The following is a 27,217-nucleotide window of genomic DNA, read 5'->3' as shown; positions in this document are numbered from 1 at the left end:
GCTGGGATAGCTGCAAGGCGGAGATGATTGCAATTTTCGGCAAGCCTGCTGGGCGCCAGCTCGAGGCGAAAAAGGAGCTTGCGTCGCGAGCGCAGACGTCGACCGAGCCGTACGTCAGCTACATCCTAGACGTACTGGCCCTTTGCCACAAAGTTGATGCTGAGATGCCCGAGCAAGATAAAATCGACCACATTTTGAAAGGCATAGCTGACGATGCCTTTAATCTGCTCATGTGCAAGGACTGCTCTACGGTAAACTCAATTCTGAGTGAGTGCAAGCGTTTCGAGCAGGCCAAAAGCCGTCGAGTTACACAACAATTCAATCGCCTTCCAAATACCGCCGCCACTTCTTCGTGTCAGGGACCGTTTGCGCCTTCCGGTCAACCACCCTCGGAGACAACTGCGGACGCAGTGACACGCATTGTTCGCCGCGAGATTGAGGCGATGACACCGGTCACCGGCCACCACTCGACGTCTGATGGCAATCTTCCGGCGATCTCGGTGATACAAGCGGTTGTGCGCGACGAAATTACGAGCATGGGCCTGCACCCAGTCTGCCACGTGAGCTACTCAGCCCATCATCAAGTTCCCTTCAAGTCGCGTTCATGCAGTCACAATGATCACGTCCCCAGCCCTCCGAATTTCCGCACGCAACGTCGGCCCTCGTCTTACAGAAACCCGGCGGAGTGGAGGACGCCCGATGACAGGCCTATATGTTTCAATTGCAGGCGTGTCGGCCACGTTGCACGGTATTGCCGCAGTCGCTGGTTCCCTTCCGCTCAAACCTCCTGGAATGACGATACCATTGACCATGCGCCGCGTCGTTTTGCACCTTCCTACCAGCAGCGCACTGCCGACAACCCCGCCGCATCCACTCTGCGATTTGGCCGCTCCCCTTCTCCCCAGCGCCGACAGTCTCGCTCCCCGCAGCCCCGCCGCTCTACTTCGCCGAACGACTACGTACGTCCCACATCGGAAAACTAGCGAATGCAGCTCCCGGAGGTGATGCTGCATTCCCGACCTCGACCGAAAATCCTCTTTTGACGCTACCTACCAGAGACAATTTACTTGACGTGAATGTTGACGGCGTGCCTGTCCGTGCTCTAATTGATACCGGGGCGCATATATCGGTAATGAGTGCAAATCTCCGTCGCCGCCTACGTAAAGTTATGACGCCGGCTCTGTCGTATGTTCAAGTTGCTGACGGCGGTACGCCGGCCATCGCTGGCATGTGCACCTCTCGCGTTAGTATCGCCGGCCACAACACCACTGTAGTTTTCTTTGTTTTGGACAAATGCCCTCACGACATTATCCTTGGCCGCGATTTCCTGTGTGAACATGCCGCGCTCATCGATTGTTCAGCGGGACTTCTGCATCTGGAGTTACCGGCTTTTGATAGCGACGCACCCCCGCTGCGCTTATGCTCCTGCGAATACGTTCGCCTGCCGAGTCAAGCAGCGACCTATGTTCCTCTCGCTACTTCCACACCGGTTCCTGATGGAGACTACCTTGCCGCTCCCATCGTAGACGTTCTCCTGACGCGTGGTGTTGCCCTTCCACACACTGTTGTTACCATCAAGCACAACAGCGTTAACTTGCCTCTAATCAACTTTGGATTTCACACTCAAGTCCTTCCCGAAGGACTCACCATCGCCACCCTTGCTCCTTTCTGTGCACCGGACGTTTCTGTTTTTGCTTTGAACCATCTGTCAATTCCCCATGAAGTCTCCGATCCGCTCCTTACCACTCCTGATATATTTGCACCAATGATCAGCCCACAGCTATCACCCGCACAAACAAACCAACTGCGCTGTCTTCTGACATCATTTGCCGACGTCTTTGACTTGAGCGACAAAGCTTTGGGGCAAAGTTCTACAGTCACCCATCGGATCGATACAGGTGATGCGCTACCCATCCATCGGCGTCCGTACCGTGTGTCCCATAGTGAACGAGGCATCATCCAGAAAGAGGTTGACAAAATGCTCGCCAAAGACATTATCGAACCTTCCTGCAGTCCCTGGGCTTCCCCGGTAGTTTTGGTAAAGAAGAAAGATGGCACTTGGCGATTCTGTGTAGACTACCGCCACCTGAACAAAGTAACCAAGAAGGACGTCTACCCTCTTCCCAGGATCGACGACGCCTTAGATTGTCTACACGGTGCAAAATACTTTTCGTCCATTGACCTACGCTCAGGTTACTGGCAGATTGCAGTCGACGAGATGGACCGAGAAAAGACCGCCTTTGTCACCCCAGACGGTTTATATCAGTTCAAGGTTATGCCTTTCGGTCTCTGCAATGCGCCAGCTACCTTCGAACGCATGATGGACTCTCTCCTGCGGGGATTCAAATGGTCCACATGCCTGTGCTACCTCGATGACGTCATTATTTTTTCTCCATCGTTCGAGGCTCATCTCCATCACCTGTCCGAAATACTTGCTATTTTGCGTCAAGCCAACCTACAACTCAACTCCGCGAAATGCCGATTCGCCAGGCGCGAACTAACTATCTTGGGCCACCTTGTCGACGCAAATGGAGTGCAGCCTGACCCCGACAAAATAAAGGCGGTTAGAGATTTTCCGGTGCCCCGGTCATCGAAAGACGTTCGCAGTTTTGTAGGCCTGTGCTCCTATTTCCGTCGCTTCATCCGAGGCTTCGCTGATATCGCCCGCCCTCTCACCGACCTTCTCAAAAAGGATTCCGTCTTTTCGTGGGGAAGTGAGCAAGCTCAGGCTTTCAAGACCCTGATCTCACTCTTAACAACTTCGCCCATTTTAGCTCACTTCGATGTTGCCGCTCCCACGGAAGTACGGACTGACGCTAGTGGTCACGGCATTGGAGCCGTCTTAGCTCAACGCCAAACGGGCCACGACTGCGTTATTGCCTACGCCAGCCGCCTGCTGACACCAGCTGAACGAAATTATTCTATTACTGAACGGGAATGCCTTGCCCTAGTGTGGGCTGTCGCCAAATTTCGCCCATACCTCTACGGTCGACAATTTTCCGTCGTGACAGATCACCACGCGCTATGCTGGCTTGCGTCCCTGAAAGACCCGACCGGACGCCTCGGGCGCTGGGCTCTGCGGCTGCAGGAGTACTCGTATTCTGTAGTCTATAAATCCGGCCGCCTCCATCAAGACGCTGACTGTCTATCGCGGTACCCAGTCGAGCCGCCCGATCCTACAAGTTGCGACTCACTCGCCACCTCGGTCTTGTCTATTTCCTCCTTTCAACAGCTTGCTGATGAGCAGCGCCTTGACGTCTCCTTGAGCAGGATCATCAACCGCTTAACCGCTGCCCCCTCCGACCCTTCACTGCGGTTGTTCCAAATGAAGGATGGCGTCCTCTATCGCCGCAATGTCCGCCCGGATGGTCCTGATCTGCTTCCTGTAGTACCTGAGCACCTTCGTACAGATGTACTACGGCAGCTCCACGACCTTCCAACAGCTGGCCATCTAGGGGTTTCCCGGACCTATGACCGCGTGCGACGCCGTTTCTTCTGGCCGGGGCTCTACCGCTCGGTTCGCCGTTATGTCGGCGCCTGTGACATGTGCCAACGCAGAAAAGTGCCTACCACGCTACCCGCCGGTCTTCTTCAGCCGCTCGATATACCTATTGAGCCATTCTTCCGAGTTGGTTTAGATCTCCTCGGTCCGTTTCCCCGGTCTGCGAACGGCAACAAGTGGATTGGCGTGGCCACCGATTATGCGACACGATACGCAATCACGCGGGCTCTTCCGACCAGCTGCGCAACTGATGTAGCCGATTTCCTCCTGCACGACGTCATCTTACACCACGGTGCTCCTCGGCAGCTCCTGACAGACCGCGGACGATACTTCCTTTCCCGAGTAGTAGACGACATCCTCCGCTCATGCGCAACCGTTCACAAGGTTACTACCGCCTACCACCCTCAAACCAACGGCCTCACAGAGCGCCTTAACCGGACTTTAACTGATATGCTGTCAATGTACGTTTCTGACGACCATGGTGATTGGGACATTCCCTTGCCTTACATAACGTTTGCCTACAATTCGTCGCGCCTTGATACTGCCGGATTCTCTCCCTTCTACCTACTATTCGGCCGAGAGCCGACGTTACCACTGGACACTCTATTTCAACACCCTCTGCCACCTTCCGCATATGCCCAAGACGCCATCGCACATGCTGACTTTGCCCGCAACATTGCTCGCGTCAGGCTCGCTTCGTCCCAGCGCTCTCAAAAGGATCGCTATGACTGCCGCCACAGCACCCGCCACTTTGCACCTGGATCCCTAGTGCTGCTCTGGTGTCCTGCACGCCGTGTAGGGCGTTCGGAAAAGCTTCTAGCCAGGTACTACGGCCCCTACCGTGTCGTACGCCAAGTGACGGAGGTCAATTACGAAATCACCCCGCTGGTTCCGTCAGACTCATCCCGCTCTCCACAAACAGACGTCGTCCACGTCACGCGTTTTAAGCCATACCACTCGCAACCTACAGCTTTACCCTGACAAGCACCGAGACGGCGCTCCTACCACCGGGGGGGTTGTGTTACGGGGCATTAATTAGATTCCCCACAAATACGACGGTATTCATGTACTGTGCTAGCGGGCGTCATCATCAAGAAGAGAGATGAAGAGGACGCTGACGGTGAAGCGCGTTCGCTCCCTGGCTTGCGCGGTGCTCTCTTCCATCGTGGTTTCTTATACCTAGCCTCTGAATGTGCATCGTAAATACACCACTGTAAACACAGCTTTACCCTGTATCAATATCATGGTACAAAAAGTGTTATCAGCATCTTGAATTAGTTCATGTAAACAGTAAAAACTCTAGAAAACTCTGCAACAAACTAATCGTTTGTTTACCCGAAAAAGAGAAAAATAAAGTTGACGTACTTGTATTAACTGAGACTAACATTGATGAAACGTCGTGTAAAACATAAAATAACTGGTTACGACTCATACCAGTATTGCACGAGAGTAGAAGGGTGGTTGAATATTAGCATTTGTGAAAGAAAGAACTATATCCTGACCATCAACTAACAGAAGCAGAAATTGTGGCAATCAAGATATCGTCGAAAGAAAATACGTTTTTCCGGTGCGCAATATACCGACCACCTTCAACTGAAGCTCGCAAATTTTTAAACGAGCTGGAAGCATTACTGAAAACGTTGGAGTACTCAACAAACCTTATAAAACTGGAGACATCACCATTGACACCCTAAAGATATCCAGGCCAGTTAAAGAGGCGTATCTTGGTATCCTATCGCAGTTTTCAATATATAACGTAACTTCTGGAGTTACTAGAGAACAGCACTTGAAAAATGCGCTAATAAGGTCCTGTATTGATCACATATTTAAGACGATTAATCTAACGCCAGTATCTGACATCATAGCAAGAAATTGTCTATGTTAAGGTACCTCTACTAGAGGACTGCGGTACAGAAGTTGTTAGAAGTGACACACAGTGCATAGACCTAATTGATAATAAATGGGTAAAAAAGATGCACAAGAATACGACTGGACGGAACTGATAACATCTGATCGTATGAAAACGTATATTCTTCTAGTAAACAAATTTATCACAACTTATGGAAATTTTACCAAAAGCATAAAGATCTATCATAGGAAAGACAAGCAGAAAAGGACCGATGGTAAAATCTTTGAACTGTGTGACCTAAAAAATAAAGCCTAGAAAAACAAGACAAAACCAGACGATTCACCCCTTAAAGCGGGGGTTCGTACTCTACCTAATCAGGTGACAGTAAAAATTAGGTTAGGGACACGGTGGTATTTTGAACAAACGTTTCAGCAGGCGAAAGGGAGCCCCTAAAAACAGGAATTTCCTTTATTACCTGATGGAGAGGAATGTGACTAAAAGTGCAGACACGATAATTAAGAGGCGTGTCTTGAAGACTCATGACACTTGGCTGATTAGACTGCAGTATCTCGTACACATGGCCAAAATTTTTAATGATGTCTACACAGTTCAACTACGCTTTCCCTTCCCGTTCATCATCATCATCATCGTCATCAGCCTATCTACGCCCACTGCACGGCAAAGGCCTCTCCCATTATTGTCCAATTACCTCGGTCCTGTGCCAACAGTGACAAATTTATCCCCGCAAATTAATCTCATCTGCCCATCTAACGTTCTGCCGCCCCTTGCAACGCTTGCCTTCTCTAGGGATCCACTCGGTTACTCTGTTACCCTTCCCATTACTCAGTGTAAAAAGTACTGGAGTGTGTATGCTTACATGTTATCTATCGGGCCACTGATTCGATGCTTTTTGTGGCTTTTCTGGGGGCTCTGGCGTGGGGAGACGATCTTTTGGCCGCGCCACACACAAAAACGGTCCGACGTCCATGTCGTCTTCAGAGTTCTTCTGAGAACCAGGCAGATCGGGCGCCTTAGACAGCGCGCCCTTCTGTGTGCTCTTTGCTGCGGCCACCACCGACAAGTGGGTCGGGGTGCCACATGTGATACGGGCGGGGCAGCGGCTTTGGGAGCCCCCACGGCTTCCGCCGCCTCCGTCTCCTGGGTGCCTTCGCGTGGGCTTTGGGCAGGTGGAAGGGACCCAGTGGATGTGCCTTTACTCCCGATGGGCACCGTTTCCACCACAACCGCTGCTGACTCAACATACAGTGTGGTGACAGGTTGGGGTGCCAGAGACATCCCAGCGGGGGGGCGGGGTGGATTAGATAAGGCTAACTGAACTAGGTCGCCACCGAAACCAGACACCGCTCCACCCCCGGTGAGCTGTGTCGGCGTACCTTGGAGAAGTGAAGTACCAAGCCTTTCCGTGCTTCCGGGAACGAGATGTTTTCTGTGACCTTCAAATTCATCTTGCGTTCCTTATGTTTGAACATGTTTGAACATATCACAGGTACGAGAGTATGCGGATGGGGTCATTCCCAATTTGAGCATTTCATGCTACTGGCTTTGCAATTGTCTGCGGGGTGGTCGTAATCAGAACACTTGGCACACGTAAGTTTCTCGCGACACTGCAAACTACCGTGCCCATACCGCTAGCTCTTGAAGCACCGACGCATATTAAGAACATAGGAAAGGACTTCACAAGAGAGGACGCCTGCATTTACGTATTGAGGGAGGTTTCAGCGGTCAAAAGCGGAGATTACATGCTTTATTTTGATTTCCTTATTCTCTCTACGGATGGTGATTCGTGTGACTGCTGTAACACCTTGCTCACGAAGGCCTTCCAGCAAGTCAGAGTCTTTTTCGTCCTTAAGGTCGAATTCCGAGATCACACCTTGGAATGTGTTTAGACTGCGGTGAGGGGAGACCTTAATGTGCATGGTGCCAATCATGCTGTGTGGAGGAGAGTTCATTCTGTTGTTGATTCTGTATTTTCACAACGATGTCGCCACTGGTTCGGTTTTGCTTTGTAGTTCTTGCCCAGAATATTTTCAAGAAACTTAGCGATGAGGAAGACTGACTGACGCAAGTGTGTGAGATTTTTCTGCAGATACCATGATCAAAAAACGGGGACAGTTGTCGGGTTGGAGAATTTCTTAGTAGGCAATGGTGAAAAATCTACTTCGGTGCATCCCCTCTTCGGGGGCCGATCACTGGGTTCGGGAAATCTTGAAAAAAAAAACAAGATGGCATGAAAAAATCGGGGAACAGGACTTTCTTGTTCGGTCTCACCCTGATAGCTGAACGGGTTCTGGACCTGCCTGCCTTGTAAACAGACAAGCAGCCCATCAGCCGGAGCTTGAACGGAGCTCCAACGGCCACCATTTGCAATTTCTGCCCTTCACCTTAAAAGCCCTAGCCACGGCGGATTACAGCGTGAGTATGGGGGCTCGGGGTCTGCGGTTTCATCAATACCGTCACTAAGATTACTCAAGGTGCCCCGTGTTGCGGATGAAGAATTCAACTTTAGGTGCTGATTATTTTTGGATTAAAAATACCACTCCCTAAACGTCCTTCTCATGGAGTCCCCTGCAGCACAAAATATGCCCGCCAGACAGCTCCCTGAAGCCTTCTCCTGTTCTAACTTTGCTTAGTCCTAAGATTTCCCATTGAATATCTGAGAGCTCCTCTAGTAGTACAGCTAAGCTTCCCTCGCCATACAGAGTTGTGCGTTGAACATTGGCAGGGTGAAGTTCCAAACTCGGCCTGAGATTCTTAGCACCCACTGTGGTAGTGCTGGCCTGCCCGCGCCGTGTTCGGGTGCTCTACAGCTTCTGAGAAGTTATGGCGGAATTGTTTTGGCGTCATAGCGGGTATACGCCAAATACTACACCTGGGTGACCGGTTGCTTTTCGAGTGAGGAAGTGGGGATTGTGTACAGGGAACCTTCTCAGCATGGCTGAATCTATCTGATTTATATTTTCAGGTATCCATGATGATGGTTACATCCGGAATAGGTGACGCCCCCCCCCCCCTTGGGTTGCTTTTTCTCAGGGAGCCAGAAGAAGGAATACTTACACAAGAAATATTTTCAATCCCCGTCCTGGGGTGGCGATTGCTTGAAGAGGTATACCTGAAGCCCGATTGTCTGCGTTTCTAAGCTCTGGCACGTACCTGCCAGAGCACTGTGTGCTCTGGCAGGTACGTCTAACAGCAGGAGCCAGCCGCAGAAATTTTAAGGCTAGTATTATGTTCACGACGCTACAGCAGTGGGCGCTCGCTAAAGCGCGAAAAAAATAAAAACATAAAGCAGCTCTCTGCTCCTAATACATCTATCCGCGTGAGAATCTAACCCGTCTGTACTGATGACCCTTTTGGTGCCAAGGTAGAGATGGGAAATAATAACTACGTTTTATGATGAACTATCCACATGCTATGCCTGGGATAACTTCAATCTCACGCGGCGGCCGTGGTCGGTTGGGAAGTATAGTGTGGCGCCCGGTCTTCGGCGCACAAAATCCCGACCAAACCATTTTCATGGCCTTTAAACAGATATTCCGAACCAAACAGCATTTCATATTAGAGTACTGTTAGTTTTAACACCTTAGAATCAGCGTGGCTTCGCTAAAGTGCCAAAACAAGCAGAAATAGATTGTGCAATAAAATACCTGGGTTAACTTGAATTTCACGTGGCGGCCGCTGTCGATTGGGTGGCACAGCGTTGCGACCGGTCATCTGCGCGTTGACTCGCGACTCGTCCGTTCGTTATGCCCTCTACCCAACAGTAAGAGAACTCGGGACAATGTATCCTCGAAAGCGTAGTCTCACGATCAGATGTTTTTTTTAAATATCAGCTGCTCACATTCCTTTGCCATTGTAATTGCCCCCGCAGACGCTGGCATGTTTATTGATATATCTTCCAATATTTCAAACACGGAATAATATTATCATTAGAGTTGTGAAAAGGCTGTTTATTTATAAGAGTGCGTGTAGGTGATAAAAAATAGTACAACTCAGTTTTCATTTCGCAAATTTGGTTAGTCCAGAAAAACCCCCCGGAAGCGTTTATTGTGCATTCGTTCATATGCTGACTCAGGGTTGGCTTGGCGAAGCTTTTCATCTAAGACTGGGCGCGTTTTCGTCTTCGGCGGTCTGGAAATTTTTATTCACCCGCCGCTGGTCGTTGTCAAAACAATACAAATCTCGGCGCAGAACTGCCCTACGTGTCCCTGCTCTGTGAACTGTTTTTAATATTGCCCCACAGTATTTGCGCAAAAGAACATAAATGACCTTCGATTGTCTTAAAGTTATGCAAAAGGAACACCGTCATTTGAGCCAGAAAGATCATCATCCTTAAAACAGATTTTGTTTTTTACAGATCGGGGTTTCTTTTTAAAATATGCTACAATAATGAGTTTATCGAAGTCTGCTAGCGAAGCCTATTAGCGATCATTGGCTAACGCCGCATGGACACGAGCGGTGGCTTTGATGCTCATACACCAAGTATGAAGGTTGGTCTTTCTGTTGGTGGGCATCATAGTCCCAGCGGAAGCTCCTGACTAGGGAATATACATTAGTGTGGTACAAACACAACCACCAACACCTTAAAGTTATGGTTGAGGTAAACTTGGTTTTTGTGAATCACGAGCGGGTATCCCGCTGATACCAGCCAACACTTTTGAGCAGCAAGTGTTTTAATCGGTGCCCACGTCTCCCTGTAAGCCACCGTGGTTTTCCTGCATTTTCATCGGGATCATGATAAAAGTGTCACGCGTACCTTAAAATCATACCGATGTTGTCGATGTTCAGGCAGTTTCGCGGCTTTATAAAAACAAAAAATTGATGACTATGCATTTGCATGGTCCCGCTGCCACAAGGAACCCCAACCATATCAAAACCAAGCGCGAAGCAGATTTTTGTTATTAGCAATACGAGAAGGATGTCGCTGGACCATGGCTCAGGCTATTGCAATTACATTTGCTGATAGAGTTTACCTCATCTGAGCAGTGTTTATTTCGACATATTGAAGTAACCTTTAAAATCTTTACAAAACTATCTATTCCAGCAGCGTGCGGGAATGACGAAACAGCTACAAAATGTAACATTAAATTTTCTTTTGGTGGTGATCTATACGCAGGTATCTTTATATTGTGCACCGCTGATGCAATCAGATTATCTTACACCTCTTCCTTTTGGGCAGACCACCATGTACTTCCGGCTAATCTGAGCGCAACAAGTGACATTGGTATCCAGCATTAGATAAGGATAGCTCATCATTGACGTTTCTCACAAACTTCGAGCGAGAAAGAGTACGTGCGTTGAGTGGTATTAAACTACCCGATTTGTAGCCCTACAAAACAAATCGGCCCCCTAATGTGCGTGGGAGGGTTCGTTGATTCGTATGTGTTGTTTTATAGCTGATAAAAACTGTGTTTCTTTCTGGGGCTAATTTCTTGATATATATTTTTTAACTAAGTTATCTTTGGTATTTTGAGCTGATGCTGCTTTAAAGTAATTGCTCTCCGTTATTGTAGGCATATTCGTGCATGTGTAATAGAATTGTGATTTATTTGCCAATGAAAGTGGGAATGGGGTTGTTTTAAAGATATATACTTGAATCCGTATTGCTTTTACAACTCATAGTGCTTCTTCTTCATCATCACCAGCCTATCAACGCCCACTGCAGGGAAAAGGCCTCTCCTATTAATCTCCAACTACCCAGATCTTGCGCTAACTGCGACCAACTTATTCCTGCACACTTCTTGATCTCACCTGCCCATCTAACATTGTGCCGCCCTCTGCTACGCTTGCCTTCTCTAGGGATCCACTCCGTTACCCTTAATGACCAGCGGTTATCTTGCCTTCACAATACATGCCCTGCCCACGTTCAAATCTTCTTCTTAATTTCTACTAATATGTCCTTAACAGAAGTTTGTTTCCTGACCCACTCCGCGCTCTTCTTGTTCCGTAATTTTACATCTATCATCCTCCTTTCCATTGCACGCGTAGTCGTTCTCAATTTAAATTGAACCTTTTAAGTGAGCAGCCACGTTTCCGCCCCGTAGGTGAGCACCGGTAAGATGCAGCTGTCGTGCACTTTCTTCTTCAGGGACAATGGTAGGCTGCTATTCATTATCTTATAATATCTGCCGTATGCACCCCACCCCATTCTTATCCTTCTAATTATCTCTGCCTCATGGTTGGGATCTGGGGTCACAACTTCGCTTAAATAGATATATTCACTTACCCCTTCCACTGCCTCGTCACCTATCCCAAATTGTGGTGCTGTCCCGAGGTTATTGATCATTACTTTGGTTTTTGCATAATAATTATCAGGTCCATAGTTCTACTCTCTTTGTTCAGTTCGGAAAGCATACTTTGCAACTCGTCCCACGAGTTACTTAGCAAGGCAACGTCATCAGCGAATCTGAGGTTGCTGAGTTAGTCTCTATTAACCCTTACTCCCACCTGTTCTCTATCCAATGTTCTCAATACTTCTTGCAAACATGGTGTGAATAACATTGGAGAGATTGTGTCTCCTTGCCTGACTCCCTTCCTGATAGGTATTTTACTGCTCTCCTTACGGAGGATGATGGCAGCTGTGTTCTCATTGTAGATACCCTCTAATATTCTTACATATTGCTCATCTACACCTTGGTTCCGTAATGCCTGAATGACTGCTTAGATTTTTACCGAGTCAAACGCTTTCTCATACCCTATGAAGGCTACATATAGGGGTTCAGTATACTCACCACACTTCTCTATCACCTGATTTGTCGTGTGAAGATGGTTCATTGTTGAAAATAATTTTGTGTTTGCCACTTCACTAGTTACCGCACGATGAAAGCTTTCTGTGCCCCAATAGCGAGTCGTCTTCACCGATGTGATGTTTGCAATTTTTATTGGGTATATACAATGGCCGCGATTTGAGAGTAAATAAAAGCTGATTGAATAAACGTGGGAAATATTGAACACAGGTTCACAGTGTGTGACCACTCTGTTACCTACGTTCTTGCCAGAAAATAAAGATTACCTTAATCAGGGCATGCCAAGTGTAAGGTGTAATTCTTTATCAATTATTTACCAAAGCATGATTCTTGACGTTCAGCTGCCAAAAAACGAGAAATGCAGCTATGGGTATCTGAGTAAAACATATGCGCTGTTGCCGAAGTAAACTATGACTCTAGGGAAACTGGCGTGCGTCACCAGTCTTATTGTTAAGGTGTTTTTGGCCAAAACAAACAAAAATAAAACCAAAGGCTCCGATGCATTGTGTACCTTTTTATTATGTGAAATACATTAATTGGCTGCTTTAAAGGAAGATTGTGTGTCTGTAAAGGAGCCTATCAATGTATTTCACGCAGAAAAAAGAAAGTTTTGAAACCAAGAATAGCCGCTGAGGGGTTTGAAGTACTTTTTAGATATTTGCTTAGCTAATATTACAAACACTGACCGAATCGCAATTAGCCAGAATTGTCTGATGTTAAACGCATTCTTGATAGAATTTTGTTGACTCAGCCACATCCAGGATTTTTCGCTCGCCCACAATAACGGCCCGTCCTCTTATAACCTTCACACAGAATTTATCCCGCATACACCACAGCCACCCTATAGCACCAATCAACGGCCGCACGTGAGCCATAAACAACTCTGTTTTATCCAATGGAATAACACTATGAAACAACTTGCCGGATAATATAGTCACCTGCGGCAACCACCAAACCTGTCGAAATAAACATAACAGCCACATGTCACAATATGAGTATATGCAGCAAAGCTATACCTTTGTAGATTACTTTGTTGGAGCCCTGTTTCTGCCTTCCTTTATACTGCAGCACTTTTTGTACCATTCTGATGTTCTCTTTTTTTTCTGTTTGCTGCTGTTTGCGGTCATGATTGAGCTGTAAATATTCTTGCACGCCCTCCTAATGTAATGCCTTCTGGCCTTTTAGGTGGGTATAAATGAAATGAAATAAAAGTGCAAATGTTCATTTTAAAACATTTGTTTTGCGCTGCGCACACAGTGTAATTGTATGCCACTTTAGTGAAACATTCAATGATTGAGGCATCCGTAAGGCATTGTTTCAGTTTGTGACATTTTTTGGGAATACATATTGCAAATTTCTGCTTCTAAAGATGATGTTCAAGTTTTATTTATTTATTGAGGACTAATTCTTCCACTGGCGTGCAACCTCGCAACAATGGTGTATGCCTACCACCACCGCCACCTCTTTTCGTGCACATGGTCACCTGGGTAGTTTTTCCATCGGCATACAGTACAGAGCTACCTAAAGCTTGCTCGAATTGCACACACACCCTAGGTCCAACTGTATGCCGCTACCACACTTTATGCTGCACCGCCAAAGGCATACCTGGTATTGTATGGTTTCGTCACGTGCCAGCGACGTCACCTACACGGCACAGAGTCCGAAGAAGCATTTTAACACACTGACGTTTTGTATGCCCCAAATATCGGTGCGGCAACTCGAAAACAATTCTGGACGCTTACATACACCACCGCTCGCATTTTGTAAAAATGGTCGCTTGTTATGGTGTTGGAAGGCTTCTGTATAGAGCCTTACGGCGTTTACTGAAGGAGAGCGTGCATGCGTTAGGATTTCTGTAGATGCAGAAAATGGCAAACACAATCATTACAAGACACAAACACACAATTATTTATGTTGTAGTACCCCTGTGTTCCCCCCGTAGCCTTGGCGAGCACATTTTAAAGACCAGGGTAACCGTATACAAACACGAAGAAGACGATGAGCGGACAATGACAGAAGCACGGTAACTCCGCGGTGACTTACTCTTTTTCCTTTATAATAAGTTTATCCCATTCTTTTGAATGGTTATTGAGGTTGCTCTTCGTAAACTTGGTGGAATTTAAAAACAATTCCTTTATAATCCTCTGGAGAGTTTGGTCTGTAAGTGGTTCTGGTTGGAAGATAATTATACGTGAAATAAAGCATCAGCACAAGCAAATTTGGTGTTCAATCAGTCAATATATTCTGAAGAAAATAGCAATTACTGTTAAATTAAACTACGTTTCTGTAATATCAATCTGTTAAAATACAATACTACTGTATTCTCCCGATATATTTTCTTCACTTGAAAAGTGTGCTTTTTTATGTTATTAAACTAACAGAAAGCACCGTACCATCCACGATGTGCCTTAACAAAAATGCCAAACTACTAATCTTGCGTCCGGTTTAACACATATGTAAAAAGCTCGCAACGTCTGCAAATATACACTTGCTGCATTGCGGTTTTCATAGAAAGTGTCTATCAGCAAGTTCTACCTTTGTGAATGCTGGGTCCTCGAACGAACGGTATAGAGAAAAGTCAAATACCAAAAGCACGCAAAATAAGCGAATGTGCTCGCCGAAAGAGTGGTAAGCGTAATTTATGGTTTCTTGGAGTGAAAACGTCTTACCGATTTGTATGCCCGGGGTGGGCCAATAGCAATGAAGCTTACGAAAAGTGCCTTACAGCGCTACACAAGCTTTTGTGTGGAGAGCACTTAAGAGGGTCGTCTTGTCGTCGTAGCTCGCTCACTGAACCCAAGTAGAGCCACACAGCGTTCCGTCGTAGCGGCTGTCGTCACGGCGTGCCCAAAGGCTTCGAAAGCCAAGCAGTTTATATAGCCATAAGCGCCCGAAACTCGTGAACCGCTGGCGATTGTCATACATCTCCCTGTTGTTTAGCGCAAAGAAAACTCTAGGTGCATTTGACGCAAAATATAAGTAATTAACTTGCAGCGCGAGCGTTCATTTATAAAGGAACCCTCGTTGTGTTGATTTTTACTACTGTAAGCGAACAAAAGTAGTAGTGCAGCACCGGCACGTGCGGAAGGAAGAGAAAGCACAAAAAGAACAGAACTCCCGCTGGTGCAGTTTCAGGAAGCGGGAGGGGGGGGGGCGAAGAGGGCCAGCACTGCGATTGCGGTAATTTTGATTTTCATTGGGTGGTACCAGTGAACGTGCAACGGCGCTACAGCCCATTCTGGCCAATCACTGATCTGCACTTCCGACGGCTTTCACATTGAGTGCTTTGAGTGCTGCGGCTTTATTTCTTTACTGTCACCCCCTCTGAGTGTTTAGCGTTTTGGTATTCTTCTCTGGTCGCTGTAATCTTTACTGCAGCCCTCCCTTCAATCACGTGTACCAACAACCTCATCAGGTTTTTTATTAATTTTAATTATCAGCAACCGTCTTCTCTGATTTAAATACAATACACTGCAGGACGCGCCCATAGGGAGAACTGCGATTATGAACTATTCGATCAAGTGACAGATGAGACACTTGGGAAAACTTGCCATATATCGTATCAGGGCAATACAATTTGAAAACGTCCAAGCGTTATACCAGGCCTAATTTACACCCCCTCGCATAATTGATTTTACACCCACCACTGCTTCGGAAGAAAATTGAACATTCCTAAAATAGTGTGAGTGGAAGGCAAGGCACCTGACGCTCGCCACAGACGTAACAAGTGGGCCACAAGAAGACGTCATGACATTCAATTTCTGCAAACGCGATATAACTGCGATAGAAAGAATAAAGAATTCAGATAAAGTTGTGGAGGACAGTTAATTATAGACTTTAGCGTTGAATGCAATAGCCTTGATCGCACTGCTTGCATCGCATGAATGAGCGTTCCCGTGTTTCCTTCTCGCGTACCGCGTTGTCATCAAAGATGTCACCACGCTGCCGCACTTTGACTCCGCTAACCTCAGTGGTTCGACCGGTAGTCTGAATCGGTAAATAAAAAATATAGCAGAAATCTTCGCTTTTCGTCAAATGGTGCTTGCGCCCACGCGTGGAGGCCATACTTTGGATCTCATCTTGACTAACTAACCGGAGCTTGTCGAGACTACTCTGGTTATCCCGGGTTTGAGCGATCACAGTGCTGTTTTGTGCGAATTCAGCATCCAATATGTGAAAACTACAACTGGTGCTAGCAGACATATTTACAATTATGAAAAAGCGAATCTAGCCGCCATCAGTGAAGCACTAGATGCGTACTTCGTAGTATTTGAAACCGAAGCAGAATGTAAAACAGTAAATGAGATGTAGATATTGCTTAAGAAGAAACTGTTTGAACTGCGTCAGCAGTTTGTGCCCTCATGGGTGCTAACGCCGAGACATAATAGAACCAAGCCTTGGTTCTCAAAAACATTACTAAACCTATCAAATAAAAGGCAAAAGGCGTATGGTACGTTGAAAAGGGCACCTACAAAGGAAAATTGCATAAAATTGGAAAAATAACGCAGGAGGCCAAAGTGGCCATTCGCTCTGCCAAAGAGTCCTTTTTCAGGACGATGCAATCGCGATTAATACAAAACCCAAAGGATTTTTGGAAACACGTAAATAGAAATGGGAAAGACATTGTGTCCATTCCGTCCTTATCTGTAAATGGTGTTGCCGTACATGACGATGTAGGAAAGGTACAGTGTCTTAATCAGTATTTCAGCTCTGTTTTCAGTAGCTCGTTATCAACCGGCGGTAAAAATAGGCATGCTCTTTATAGTGGTCTAAGTGAAATGGGTGACATCGGGATCAGCACGCGTGGTCTTGAAATATTATTAGAAGGTATAAATATTTGCAAATCGGGTGGCTCTGACGGCTTATCCAATAGCTATCTGAAACTTTGCGCGCGATCACTTGCCCCATACTTGAAAATTATCTTTGAAAAATCGCTAGCCGGGTCCTCAATCCCACACGACTGGAAGCTTAACTGTATAGTCCCAATTCATAAATCGGGTCCTCGAGACAATGTTGAGAATTATCGACCGGTATCTTTGAAGTGCGTTGCCTCTAAAATTCTTGAACATATCTTATATAAGAACATTGTGCACCACCTAAACGATAACTCCCTGCTTAATCCTGCACAACATGGTTTTCGCAAAGGTTTCTCCTGTGTAACTCAACCTACCGAATTCGCTCACGATATAGCTCAAGCTTTAGATAATAAATCAACTGTAGACTGCGTGTTCTTGGACTTCAAGAAAGCTTTCGACACTGTGTCCCATAGTTTGCTTATTGACAAAATGAATACATATAATATTAATCCCCAGATAGTAAACCGGGTAGGAGTGTATCTTGACTCAAGGAGGCAATTTGTCGTACTAATTGGAGTACGGTCAAACTTGGCGGACGTTACGTCAGGCGTGCCACAGGGTTCAATTTTGGCTCCGCACTCATTCTTAATTTTCATAAACGATACGACCTGCGAAATTAATTCTAGAATAAGAATTTTTGCAGACAACTGCGTGCTGTAAAGAGAAATCAAAGCATATGAAGATATACATGCCCTTCAATGTGATCTTGGCAAAATCAGTCAGTGGTGTTTAAAATGGAACATGTCTTTGAATTTACGCAAAACAGTTCATTTGAGGTTTACAAGGAAAAGAAGCCTAAATGAAATCTCTTATGTTATGAACAACGAACCGTTATGTCAAGTAACGGAGTACAAATACCAAGGTGTTTACTTTACGTGCAACCTTACCTGGCTGCGCCAGGTTGACCATGTGGCAGCTCGGGCGGGTAGGGCATTGCGTTTCCTTCGTAGAAATGCAAAAGACTTTCCCTTAGAATCTAAAGACCTCTGTTCTGGCAGTCTTGGTGCCATAAGGAGCTTAAGAGGATTCAATGCTGGTTGACCACTCTCGACATGTCGTAGACACTCGAGTCACGGCGCGGGGATTAAAAAGAAGGTCCCCTTCACCCCGAGAAGTCAGAGTGGCGCTGGCTACCACCCCCAAGCACAGGAAAAAATTACGTTGACATAAATACCCCAGAAAGCGGGGGGGAGGAAATCGCCCCGCCGGTAGCGTAGTGGTTATCGCACCAGACCGGTATTCTGCAGGTCGTGGCTTCGGATCCCACCTGGCGGGCATTTTTCTCCGCTTTCTTTCTTTCTTTCCAAATTATTTATTTGTTTCAATGACCTAACACAACCTCCCCTTTGCTTTCCGAGGTTTTCTTGACTGCCAACCCTTATTTCTGTGTTATTTCTACGAGCCTCTAATTTCCTATTCTGATTAGCTGCATGCAAAGCGAGGGCCTCTGTTCTGGCAGTCTTGGTGCCATAGGGAGCTTAAGAGGGTTCAATTCTGGTTGACTACTCTCGACATGTCGCAGACACTTGAGTCACGGCGCGGGGATTAAAAAGAAGGTCATCTTCACCACGATAGATAGATAGATAGATAGATAGATAGATAGATAGATAGATAGATAGATAGATAGATAGATAGATAGATAGATAGATAGATAGATAGATAGATAGATAGATAGATAGATAGATAGATAGATAGATAGATAGATAGATAGATAGATAGATAGATAGATAGATAGATAGATAGATAGATAGATAGATAGATAGATAGATAGATAGACAGACAGACAGACAGACAGACAGACAGACAGACAGACAGACAGACAGACAGACAGACAGACAGACAGACAGACAGACAGACAGACAGACAGACAGACAGACAGACAGACAGACAGACAGACAGACAGACAGACAGACAGACAGACAGACAGACAGACAGACAGACAGACAGACAGACAGACAGACAGACAGACAGACAGACAGACAGACAGACAGACAGACAGACAGACAGACAGACAGACAGACAGACAGACAGACAGACAGACAGACAGACAGACAGACAGACAGACAGACAGACAGACAGACAGACAGACAGACAGATAGATAGATAGATAGATAGATAGATAGATAGATAGATAGATAGATAGATAGAAACTTTATTGTTCATGGGATGGCGGGGCGAATCAGCCGCCTCGGTCCAGGCAGCTGCTGAGGGCCCTGATGATGTGGGCCGCCAGTTCCCGTGGCTGTTGGAGACTCGCCGCAACAGCCAGCCACTCTCCGGTGTAATTGTGTGGTTGGGTTGGGTTGTAGGGGCACTCCCACAGAATGTGGTCCTGGCTAGGGGGAATAAGGCAGTGGGGACAGAGTGGAACAGGGGTGTCTGGCGTGCGTTGGAACAGGTGGAGCCGAGTGGGTGTGTGCAGTGTATATGTTTGCACCTGCCGAATGACTACTTGCTCGCGACGGGTAAGCCCGGAATGGAGGGGAGGGAACGTGCGGCGTATGCTTAGAGTGTCTGCTAAGGTGAGGAGTGGAAGGGAGGACAAGGATTTGTGTCGCGAGCGTCGACAGGGTCCCGGAGGAGAGCTTCGCGGGCAAGCTGATGAGCGCGTTCGTTCCCTGCAACGCCTGCGTGACGAGGAATCCAGTGCACGTGAAAAGGCCGTTTAACGTTGTTGAAGAGGGACAGTGAGGAGGGGAACGCAAGACCTTGAGTCAGGTGGTAGAATGCTGACTTCGAATCGGTGTAGATATTGATCGTGCGGACGGGGGATGTGTTGTCAGCAGCGGCAAAAGCGATAGCGAGAAGTTCGGCTTCTTCTGGGGAGGTGCAGCGTCGAGTGATGGAGTAGTGAGTACCCTCTGAAGTGATGAAGGCGACCGCACCCAGGTTATCTTCAAATGCCGCATCTGTGAATACGTGGCGGCTATCGGTATCACGATTTACTTTCTTGGCGTAGTGTGCGGCACGAATAAGACGGCATTTGGGATTGCGTTCCTTGTCCATGTGGCGGGGAATAGGTGCTACGGTAATATGTTGGAGTATTTTGCTGTCAAGAGGAGTTGTTTGAGGTCGGGGAGGACGGGACGGGTATCCTAATGTGCGTAAGGTATGAAGACCTGTTGCAGTTTTGGAGAGGCGTTGACGTTTGTGGCTGCGGTGGATGTCAATTATGTCAGTAACCGTCGGGAGAACACCAAGTTGCGCAAGTCGGGTGGTGCTAGTGGTAATAGGAAGACCCAGAGAAATTTTTGTCGCTTTGCGGATTAGAGCGTCAAGCTTCCCTTCCAAGGTGCGTGATAGGACGACGTACGGCGCTTGATAGCGAATGCGGGAGAGGATAAGAGCATCGCGGAGTTGAAGAAGGTCCTGTTCTTTGAGTCCCCTGGAGCGTGTAGTGACACGGCGCATTATGTTAAGAATGGGTTCGGCCTGACGGAAAATGTGCTGCACAGCAAACCTCCTCCTCCATCAGATTGCATGTGAAGGCCAAGAACTTTCAAAGTTTTTTGTGGGTAGATGGTGTTGTCATGGTGACGAAGCACAACTTGAGGTGGTTTCCAATTACGGGAGTGCACAAGCAGCAATAAAGTTTTCTCAGCCGAGCAAGCTAGACCGATAGTGTGAGCTGCTTGATCAACGGCTCTGAGGGCGTCTTGAAGGGTATCTTGAATGAATCCCGGACTGCCGTGTTTAATCCAGATAGTAATGACGTCGGCATACAGAGAGTACTGAATTTCGGGGAAAGATTGTAGAGCACGGTGGATACGGCGCATGGCGAGGTTAAATAATGTAGGAGACAGGACCGCACCCTCAGGAATGCCTCTCTGAGGGTGAGGTACTGCGTCAAGCTTGTGGTCGCCAATTTGTATGGTCAGGGTGCGAGATTGATGAAAGTCCCGGATGTAACTGTACATGTTCGAGCCGCAATTTGTGTCTGCTAGTTCTGACAGCATAGCGTCGTGATCCACATATTCAAATGCCTTCATTAGGTCTATAGCGAGGATGGCTTTCAGCTGGGCTGAGCTGGGAGACTGAAGGATGTCCTCGTACATGCGAAGCAGTGTGTCTTGAGTAGATAGCTGTGAGCGATATCCAATCATAGAGTGAGGGAGTGCTTGGGTATCTTCTAGATGTTGCTGAAGGCGATTTAGGGCCATACGCTCCATAACTTTGCCAACGCGAGATGTCAGTGTTATTGGACGGAGATTAGGGAGATCTAGAGGTTTACCGCGCTTCGGGATGAAGATCATGTGGCCCTTCTTCCATAAGTTACAGAGTGGTATTTGTCCTGTCCAAACGAGGTTGATGGCATGTAAGAGATGGTGTTGGTCAGCATCTCACATATTCCGAAGTAAGGCGGTACTTACAGATTCGGGACCAGGAGATTTGCTGCCTCTACACATACGGAGGGCGATGCGAAGCTCAGCCAAGGTGAATTCCTCATCAAGTTCGGGGTGTGGAGAGCCATTATACTCAGAATACCGAGGTTGACACAAAGAAGGGATATAAAGTTTCTTCATGGTGTCCAGTAGAGTGGCTGGGTCTTTGTGTTGAGCGGTGAGGCGATTGATCTTCTGGGTGGTCATAATCTTTGTGGAGTCGGGATTTATTAAAGCTTTGAGTATACGCCACGTCTTGCTAGTGTTCAGGGTGTTCTGAAGTTCATCACACATGGTATTCCAGTGTTCCCTGCGGAGGTCGTTAGAGTATTCTTGAATGTGCTCGTTAAGTCGATTGATTCGGGCGCGGAGTCTACGGTTTGTTTTGCAGCGAGTCCACCGCTTCACGGGAGAAGCGCGGCACCCCGAGAAGTCAGAGTGGCGCTGGCTACCACTCCCAAGCACAGAAAAAAATTACATTGACAGAAATACCCCAGAAAGCGGGGGGGGGGGGGGAATCGCCCCGCTGGTAGCGTGGTGGTTATCGCACAAGACCGGTATTCTGGAGGTCGTGGGTTTGGATCCCACCTGGCGGGCATTTTTTCTCCGCTTTCTTTCTTTGTTTCCAAATTGTTTATTTGTTTCAATGACCTACCACAACCTCCCCTTTGCTTTCCGAGGTTTTCTTGATTGCCAGCCCTTATTTCTGTGTTATTTCTACGAACCCCTCATTTCCTATTCTGATTCGCTATATATATATATATATATATAGGAACAAAGTTTTTCTGGACGACGGGAGAATATCTGTATCTGATCAAGGCCGGTCCCTCGGCCGAAACGTTATTAAATCTCTTCTCTTTTTTTATCGTGGTCGAACCGATTTTTGTAGATATTGTGAGCGTTTATTGGTGTCTTGACTCATGAAGAAGACTCCTGGAATGAATTAATTGTTATTCGCTAGTGGGACCACTCTCTCACCTGTACATACCCATTATCTTCATCATTTGTGGATTATCATCATCGACTGGGCTCGTTCGGCCGAGTCACCGAGTTCCCTGCGGGCTGAGTAAAGAGACCTGCCTTGGGATTACTGTTTCCTTTTTCCAGTCTGCTTCCCTCTTACAAGTGGTGGAGGTGCGGGGTAGCACACGACGTCCCAAACGAAGCTCCAGGGGTGCGCTCGGTTGACGTAGAGGTCGGGGTCGAACGCATCCTCCACCACTTGTAAGACGTGGTGTGGCAGACGTGGAAGTGAAGTCGTTCATGTCTCTCGTATGAAGCGTTTTACCCAGCGCGCGCCTTAGCTAGAAGCGTCCAGGCGGCCGCTTCCCAGCGAGGGGGGGAAAGTGTGAGCGTTTGTTGTTGTCTTGACTCATGAAGAAGACTCCTGGAATGAATTAATTGTTATTCGCTAGTGGGACCAATCTCTCACCTGTACATACTCAATATCGTCATCATTTGTTGATTATCATCATCGTCTGGGCTCGTTCGGCCGAGTCACCGAGTTCCCTGCGGGCTGAGTAAAGAGACCTGCCTTGGGATTACCGTTTCCTTGTTCCAGTCTGCTTCCCTCTTACAATTTATATATATATATATATATATATATATATATATATAAGGTAAACGATTAGGCTAGTGAAGGTTAAATAGTAAAAAGAGGCGCAATAAAAAACATAACAAGTTTACTTCGAAAACGTAACTTTACATCGACGTTTCTGACGGGGACCGTCCTTTATCAAGCGTAATATTTTACAGAATGGAAGCGGTTTATATACAGTTCAAGCACTTGAGGTTCCGGGGCGGTGACATACGTTTAAGATTGGAAGCGAGGAGGAAGAGAGAAAAGCGCATTGAAACATGAGAGAAAGAGCCAGCAATAAAGAAGCACAAACTTGAAAAGCATAAATATGTGAGAGAGGGGGATGGAAAGGCAGAGGTGGGGACGGGCAAACTAAAAAGAACCGAGAGGCCTCTTTTTACTATATATATATATATATATATATATATATATATATATATATATATATATATATATATATATATATATATATATAGACAGAAAATAAGGTTTGGCAGTCAAGAAAACCTCGGAAAGCAAACGGAAGGTTGTGGTGGGTCATAGAAAGAGATGAAGAATTTTTGGAGTCGAAAAGAAAGTGGTGAAAAAATGCCCGCCGGAAAATTCAGCATCTCTTTCTATGACCCACCACAACCTCCCCTTTGCTTTCCGAGGTTTTCTTGACTGCCAACCCTTATTTTCGGTCTTATTTCACGGAGCCCCTTATTTCCCATATATATATAAATATATATATATATATATATATATATATATATATATATATATATATATATATATATATATGTATTGTAACAAATATAGTGAGCGACCGCCAGAGCACCAGTCTCCCCGAGCGGGCATGTGTTCGGCTAAAGCGGAGGCTGACCTTCTGAGTGGCGTCAATCCCCCAGTGGCTATACATCCTCGAAGCGACACAGCGGCGGCCCCATAGACAGTGCTTCGGCGCGGACGCCAGACCTCCTTTGGACTCTGCAGTGGCGAGACCTCATTGGTGCCTCTTGCAAGACCTGCCAATAAACTCCAATATATATATATATATATATATATATATATATATATATATATGTATATATATATATATATGTATATATATATATATATATATATATCTTCTTACGTGGCAAAGACGCGTAAGTTGGAGCTACTTATAAGTCAGAATAAGCTGGGAAGCTCTATATTAAGCAGCAGCGTCAGTCCGGGGCCAAGCGTTGTCGTTCTCGTCGTCTTCTATCAGCGGCGCAGCGCCCACCGCATGTTTAGCGCGAACAGGGATTGCCCGAAGGTTTACTCATGTAGCGTCAACGGGACTTGCCTTCGTCAGAGTTAGAGTGCAGTCACATGATTTTGGTGTCACAAATAACCGAAACACATTTCTTATATAGATTTGAAGAAAACTCTGAGGAGGATCGGAAGATGTTTCGAAAACGGAGAGTATGCCGGTATTCGGATTAAGCCTATGTTACAACAACAACAAAAAAGGAGAGAGAACGAGAAAGAGAAAAGGGTGGAATTAAGAAAGCAGCTGTCAAGGTTGCTCCACGACGGGTAGTGTACCTGCCATGAGCTGCAAGTTTATACGGGGCGGAAGCTCGACAATCGCGGTTTCAGAAGGAAGGGATAAACTAAACAATAAGGTATTCGTTCGTTGGGAGGACTGGTTTGGACGGATTCATACTGGCATGTAAGAAGAATGTGTTTTGGGTCTGCACCGCGCGGGTGGACAGAACAGATGCGGTGCACAAAAGAGCATTGCACAAGAGCTAGCGACCCAACAGGAAATAGGTAGGGTCCATACATAGCAAAGGGTTAAACAATTCTAAGTGGCGGTGGGAACGCTGCCTTTTTCCCAAGGGCAAATCGCATTGTCGAGTCGCATTAGGCTAACAAAGCTACTGTATTTGGGGAGTTTCTCCGAATTATGATGAAAAACTCAACGGTAGGATAATGAAGAATGTGACAAAAATTATGAAGTCGCCAATTTTATTCGAGGGAGAACCACACCAGTTTTCCGTATCTTTCATTATTACCAAGCGTCGCTGACCCAACCCTATACATGAGATAAGATTCCCGAACCTCGCCGTCATGGTGGAATTTGAAAGCGTATTTTAAAATTGTGGTTTTAAGATGTTCAAATCCATGACAGGGACCCGTCACATGTCTTCATAGGGGCAAATGAGGGCAACGTTTTGCATAAGAGCGGTGAATACAGAATCGTATTCGGAGGGGCGTTTATGTTTGGCCGATATATTGCTGCCTACCAACAGTACACTAAACAATTACACCATCTTCCCACGTGGGAACCCTGTGGGGATGCAAAGCCGTGGAGTAGTAGCGTGTTAATTGGTTGTTAGAGTAAAGACACGTGTGGTAGCCTATTAAATGTCTTCTTTATTTATACAGTAGTGGGAAACGTTTTACGGCCTCTCGTTCCCCAAGCGAGGAATCCGCTGTTCGACGCTGGCGCTTCGAAGCGTTGTCACGTTGCCGAACACCGTCTCGATCAGCTACTCACCGCTGGCGTTCCAACGCGGCTTCTCGTTCTCGAAGCGAGGAATCCGCTGCTCGACGCTGCCGTTTACGTTCGGCGTCGCGAGCTCTCCTCTGTGCAGCCTTGTCTTCGGAGGCATGAGACAAGCCGAGCGGTGAAGAGGAGAGCGGCGTAATCACAGCTGGTTATCACAGCTCCTGGAGTGACAGTGTTGCCGCTGTGTTCCTGAGCCGGCGCGAGGCGAGCCGAGCGACGAGGAGGAGAGTGGCGTTATCACAGCTGGCATGGCGAGAGGGACAAGCAGGAGAGGTGCGGATGCCGGACGATGGAGCGTCGACGAAGAGATGCTTTGCATCTAAAGAGATATTCGACTTTAGAGGAGTCACAGTTGAAGTTACCCCTTATAGTTACGCAGTTGTCTGAAGCCGTGCTGGTTGCACGCTGTGTAGTGGTCATGTGTGGGCATACTTTACATCGAGGTTTATTACAGGGCATACAAGCAGTAGTTACCGGTCGGCTGATACGACAGTGTGAGGAGGGAAGGAAAACCATCTCTGCAGGTTCTTGAGTAGGGTGTGTTCAGTGGTGACTGGGGGTAGCCACAGTCACCAGTTAATCAGACGAGGGTGCTTTGAGAAGTTACGAAGAACACATGTATTCTACAGCCAAAGCATGACGCAGACATTAATACTTAGCCGAGAGACTACGACAGAGTTAAAAAAAATCCAAAAGAAATAACTATTTTACAAATGTGAGCTCAAGAAGCTCAAACTGTCTAACTAATGTACAAAAAAGCCTATACATTTAAACACCAAAAAAGCGCCACAGAAAAGTTCAGAAAGACTTCACCATGACGTGGCGTAGTACTCGGGGCGTCGGGGTGTCGCGTTGCGTTGCGTTGCGCTGAGGGCCGCGTCCGGAAGTCTCGCGTGCTGGGCCCTTGGCGGTGCAGCTTCGTCGCTGCTTTTTCAGGAATGGTATTTGTGGGAGCGGTCGTGGCCGTAACCTGGTCACCACCAGGCGCCCCGTCACAAAACGCCGCGGCCAGTCGGCAACCGGTAGCCCCCGGTGGAAGATGATCTCCAGGCAATGGTCGTTCAGGACCGGGGCACGCCGCAGCGCGACACCCCGACGCCCCCATGTTCCCCCTTTAGAAAGTTTGTTCTTCCAGGAAAAAAAATTCACCTGGATGTGAAGAATCCCTGCAGGGTGTTCAGATGGGGTAGACACAGTCGGCATCACGGTGAACACCATACCGCAGACGGTGAACACAATCACTCACATTCAACGACTGTCACGCACGCTCGCGCACTACAAGTCTCGCGCGAGTCACCACAACACTTCCCGATTCGCAGTGTCCTGCCACCACTAGGTATAAAAAATGCGTCGTTAAGCACAATTAGCTGGAACCCAACAACACCAACCACTGCACCGTCACCCTGTTACCTTCAATTATCTTAATTATCGGCTGGCGGCAACAAGCGACTCATATAATCCGATCCTACGTTCTCGGACCCCTTGATATACTCTACTCTGAACTAATATTCTTGCAGAGTTCTTGTAATATTCTTGTAATATTCTCCACCGGAGAACTCGACTGTTAAGGTGTTTGGCTCTAGCGAGGTACTTCAAGGGCTGATGGTCAGCCTGGACAACAATCGTTGTTAAGTACAAAAAGATGAAAAATTTCTCGACGGCCCAAACTGCTGCCAAGCATTCCCGTTCGATGGCTGAGTACCAGGTTTTCCGAGGCAGGAGTTGTCAGCCGGCGATTTCGGTGCACGCCACGTCGAGGGC

At 47.0% G+C, this 27,217-nt stretch overlaps 1 long non-coding RNA gene across 1 annotated transcript in view; it reads right to left on the bottom strand.

The window, feature by feature from the left end:
* The window catches only part of LOC144173670 (uncharacterized), a 149,899-nt gene that overhangs the window by 66,252 nt on the left and 56,430 nt on the right, over positions 1 to 27,217 (bottom strand). Inside the window, exon 5 of the long non-coding RNA XR_013323354.1 lies at positions 14,159 to 14,285. This is a non-coding gene — a long non-coding RNA (uncharacterized LOC144173670). The remainder of the gene's footprint in view (positions 1 to 14,158; positions 14,286 to 27,217) is intronic.

This window comes from Haemaphysalis longicornis, unplaced genomic scaffold (genome assembly GCF_048455015.1).
Source record: "Haemaphysalis longicornis isolate Haplotype H1 unplaced genomic scaffold, Haemaphysalis longicornis Haplotype H1 scaffold_3, whole genome shotgun sequence".
NCBI lineage: Eukaryota > Metazoa > Arthropoda > Arachnida > Ixodida > Ixodidae > Haemaphysalis > Haemaphysalis longicornis.
Note: the sequence above shows the minus strand (reverse complement) of the source record. Positions and strands in the feature narration are given on the sequence as shown.